This window comes from Numenius arquata, chromosome 3 (assembly GCF_964106895.1).
Source record: "Numenius arquata chromosome 3, bNumArq3.hap1.1, whole genome shotgun sequence".
Lineage (NCBI taxonomy): Eukaryota > Metazoa > Chordata > Aves > Charadriiformes > Scolopacidae > Numenius > Numenius arquata.
Window position 1 is genome coordinate 6943864 of NC_133578.1, and position 5264 is coordinate 6949127.

Below are 5264 nucleotides of genomic sequence, written 5' to 3' on the forward strand. Positions count from 1 at the left end.
TAAGGAAATACGTGCACTGATCCAGATGCTGCATGCACTTTGGCTCATTGGCCTTAGACACTGTGAGATTTTCCACTCTTTATTATGGAAAACTCTTCCAAGCCTGTCTGGCAGTAGCTCAGATCAAGTATAATTTTTCTTTTCATAGCCAAAATGTACCATCTGACATCTACACATTGGACATTCAAGAGAGAAGCTTGTACTATCCAGCATGGAAATACTGACATGAGGTATCAGTTGTGATAAAAAATAATAGCTCAGCATCCCACTCAGTGGAGGGGAATACCTTCAGCTTTCCAACAGCAAATCGCTCTCTTAGAAACTAACCAACCATCACTAATTAGTTCCTGTGCTGTACTGATAGCTACATGATCACTCTGAATCATGCAAGAGCAGCAGACGTTAAATCATCTATACCTCCATTCGAACATCTACAGTCAAACGAACTAGGCCTGCTGTCCAACGGCTTTGAGAGAAGCACCAGTAAGGAGCAGTCAGATCAATTGCAGTGGACCCTCTTTATGCTTTCTCTTTTAGTTTAGAAGCAAAGACAAGTCTTAGCTACTTATGGGATCTTTTTCTGTGTTTTACCACAATTAAGTAGGAGCGGAGTAAGGGAGTATATAAATTTGAGATGAAAACTTAAGTTCTGAACTCAGGAAGAGCTTAAAAGATCAAAAGTTTTTTTTTAGCACTGGCCCCAGAGCACCGAAACACCAAGGACACCAACATTTTAGAGGCTGGAGCTTTTAAAGAGATCTACCTGTGACCAACCCCTGAAAAATCTGACCAGTTTTCCCAAATCTTGGATGATTGGATCTAAGGCAGGGCTGTCCTTTTGTTTTGTTAAGTTTGATGAAAATTTCCATGAATGAGGCTTGGAGTTTATAAATGGCACATGAAGTTTGTTCCCTTACAAAGGCCTAGGCATATGTGACAGTTCTCATTAGACAACTGCAGGTGTGCTGAATTTGAAATATAAATATATAACAACTATTTCCAAAGGCGGTTACTTGCCAGCCTAAGCATCTTAGGAGGACTGCAATTCTAGCGAGGATCCTGTTCGGCTTCAGGCTTCAGAGTAAAACCTGAATCATCAAAGAAGTTACAAAAAACCCACCACCTTCTTTAGCTTCCATAAGACACTAAAAGGTTTATGATAGTTTTACCTCTCCCTTTAAAATGTAGAAGAATTCCAGTAGAGAAACAGAACTGAGAGATGCAAGGATAAATGCTCTGTTCCAGTAGCTTGGGCCATTTCTCTGCTGTGGTCATCTAAATTCAGAGGGATGTGATGGGTCCTTTTTTAGGAACTATGAAATCATTATGCTTTCTGCCGTGCTAAATTTCATGGAGAAGCTGGTAGATTATGTATTTACCTTCTCCTGTTATTTCTAGTAAGATAAAAGATTACTTTGAAAAAGAAAAAGAGAAAAAAAATAAATTACAGGTAGCAACTAATAACTAAATAAAAGATCACATCACTTTAGTTTTTAACTGCTCAGACACCTGTTCCTATGCTTGTTTTTAATACATTTTAGTTTGAAATCTCATTGTTTAGACAGTAGCACTCCTGTGATTATTATTAGTTATCTAACCATCATTCACACCTTGTTTTATTCTTAATGCTCGTTGTGTTATGCTCTGCTGATACTATATTGTTTCAATTGTGGTTTTTTTTTTTCTACTTCTGCACAGGGAATATAGATTATTGTATTGCTTCATTGGATCCTAGAAAGGTCTGTCTTTTATGATTGCTGAAAATCAGTATACAGAGTAGAAAATGGCACTGCATATTTCAAAACAGTAATTTCAGTCACCAAGGCTATGGTAATGAATGTTGGTGGTTTGAATGCTCCGATAAAGATAACATCACTGCTGCAGGATACACAAATCATCACGTATTCCCATGCAGTGGCAGGAAGGAAGCAGCCACTGCTTTTCTCTATTTTTTTTTCCTTTGTTTTGTTTTGTTTGAGAAAAGTAAGGAGAATCCTGATCTTAAGGGCCATATTGGTTTAGATCACTAAAACCTTGACACCGGCAAAATTAAGTGCTTAAAGCCACTAAAGTCACTGAAATCTAAGCTCATGCATAACTTAGGTGCATAAATGTTTTCTTGGACTTGTGACTTTGTGAATAAATGATTTTAGAAGTCAACTGGAGATGCTTAAATTTACACTTAGTTGTCCATTTTCTTCTTGCTGCCTTGCACTGTCTGTACTAATATTTTAGTTCTTTGTATGACTCACACTAAGGTTCTTGATATCCAAGCCTCTGTGAAGACACAGACACCATTCAGGGAGGTATTTCAGCACATTTTTAAGTTCATTCTTTCAACAGTCATTTAAGCCCCAATGTAATTTTTAACAAATGCTTCCATCTATTGAACTTTAAGCACACATTTAAGTTAAGCAATATGGCTTAATGTTTCCTTGTTCTGGGGATTTAGGTTGTGGGTGCATGGCTTATGGGAGTAACTTTTGTCATTTACCATTTCTGGTGCTTGGTGGCACACCACATCCTCTGCTGCTATTTACCACCGCCCATGAAGTGAGCATTTGTGTGCATTTTCTATATCTAGTTTAAGTCCAAGACACCTGACTTTGTTAAGCATTTAAAAGCTGGTTAATTCACTTGCTTTGATTGAAATTAAGGCAGTAAAGCTTTTAAAAGTGTTTAAATGTACCTATTTGTTATGAGAAAATGGCGTATGTTCCCCAAATGAGAAGCTGATGAGTAGTTTTCTTACATTTTGTTAAACCCCATTTCGACAACAGAAGAGTGCTCATTGCTTGAACGTGTCGTGCATGTTCAGGCAAGAAGCTCAGAAGGTGATTACCTCAGACGGGGAGGCGATCATGAGCAGCATTGGTGCAGGCTGGGATCAGTACAGCCTGCACAGCTACGTCTGGAAGATGATGTAAGGTTGTAACTTCAGAGGGTTCTGCCTTGCAAAGAGTAATAAAATGCTTTAATATTGACTAATCAAGACAGTGTTTTTGGAGCTGAGAGTGGGTCTGTACTTCTTATTTCCAAGAGGCTGAGGAGCTGCTGGGTGCCAGATTTCTGGAGGGCTGTGCTGGGTGCACACCTGCGATGTGGCCTTTGGAAGTTTCCTACAAACTGAAGACATGATTGGATCTAGGGATTTCAATATAATTAAGATTTGAGCACCATGTAAGTTTCTTACTGTGAGGAGGTTTATTCAGCTCCTTTGAGCAGGTCAAGATTTTAATACAGCTTTTCATGTTGTTTCATATATTTGACCTTCCACAACTTGTGTTCCAAAGAAATGTCTTTCAAAATACATCTTTCATGTGTAGTAATGTTTGTATCAAATTTATCTGAAGCTTCTGTTGCCCTGGAGGCTGACTGATATGTGGGTCAAGTCTGACATCAAGTGGTCAGACACACTCTGTTCCCACTGGGACTATTAACATAGTGCTGCTTCTGGTGTCTTAAGAAGAACCTCCCCTCTCCACATTTTTTCTCCTGTTAACATGATTTCTCAATGCTCTTCCTGCTTTGGTTTCCACCAAGGTCATGGGGTATCATTGCTGGCAGATACACAAAGAATCGTATTAGTCTTGCATTAGCTGTTACAGCTGCTGAATCTGTCAGTAGAATGATGGGATCATGTACATAAAGTCTTCTTGACATGGCAGTGCAGATAAGACCTTTACACACTCTGCTTTTTTTTTCCCCAATATACTCAAATGACATTTATGTATTTTTAAAAACAATTCTAACTCTTGAGACACCAAGTCCACCATCTGTGCAGATTTTGAGGCTTATCAATAACTGCAAGAGCACTTAGCATTCACACATTCCTTCCTGTTGCTAAAACACATTGAAAACACTTATTCCATTAATTCTCATTGTTCCAGTCTGGAGAAACTTAATAAAATTATTCATTCCATGATATAGGAGAGGAAGTGGAGAGAAAGACCAGAGAGAACTTAAGTCTTTGACCTGAGACCTTAAGTGTTCCTCAGTGCCTGTCTCAGGTTCAGTCCTCTGGCATTCTGAGATGCTGCCTTCATGTTTTCATGGTATTTGTACCCATATTGACTCAGGAGCAGCTCAGGAACACAAGGTTCGTGGTTGGTGCTCCCTTCCTCCAGGGTGAGGCGTTATCCTCCAGCGATCAGAGGGACACTTGTCATCCCTCTTCTCAGTGATCAGTAGACTTAGTTTGGCCTGTTCAAACAACAACGAATGACGTGTCATAAGTTGTACCATATAAACTTGTTATCTGCAGAACTGATTAATTTTTCACTGGTGTGTTTCTATACCCTCTGCATAAAGCAAACAGTACAAAGTTCAGCATTTCAGCGTATCTTATAACTGAGTGCAAATATGAACTTTCAGTTTCTCCCATAAATGCCACAGCTTGATAAGATAAGCAATACCGTTTGTGCCTCTGGGCCTCTCAACTACCTATTCGCAGGTGGGCACCATTGTTTAAATTTGTCTCAGTGGTGAAGTAATTCACTTCAGTGTCTTTCCTTCTGTGCAAATTTGGCTTTTTAGTCTGGAGCAGTCGTTTCTCAGGGATCTTAAGCTGGCATAAACCAGTACTGCTGCCAAAAAATACAGCCGTTTCCTTGGTTTAGCATGACTGTTTTTGCAGCTCCACGGTGAACTAGATTGGGGACTTGTTATAGAAAAAAAACAACACTCAAAAAACACCAACAAAAAAAACAACCACCAAGATTTCTGCACATCTAATTTGGAGATCCATTGTAATTTAATTCAGTGCTTAATGGTGGTTTTATTCTCTGTGAGCGGAGCACCCTACTTGAACTTTGTTTCCTATGATAAAAAAATAGGTTTTGTGAGAGGTAAATGATCACTGTTCGTGTTCCCAGTATGTTATCTGTCTGGGAAGCCCAGATCATTGAGGAGAATTGGTATGTGCTGTCTTTGGTTTAAAAGTGCCGTAGCCTGCTTACCTGGGAATACTTCAGAAATGAAGTGAGATACATGACTGAGCTCTGTTTTTTTAAAAATAGTGTTGTAACTTTTTTTTTTTTAACAGGCTCTATTTTAATGGGTTTGGATATATTTCAGTTGTCATCAATCTAATTTTGAGTTCATTATCTTTACTTTTCTATAATTTCACTGCCTAGATAAAATTGTGGTGACTCTACTAAGTGTTAAATGCATGCTTGTGCATATATTTTCATGGATGGCCTCTAGGAAAAAAAATAATTACTACAATAAATATTATAATATTTTCAGAATAGTTTCTGTTTAAA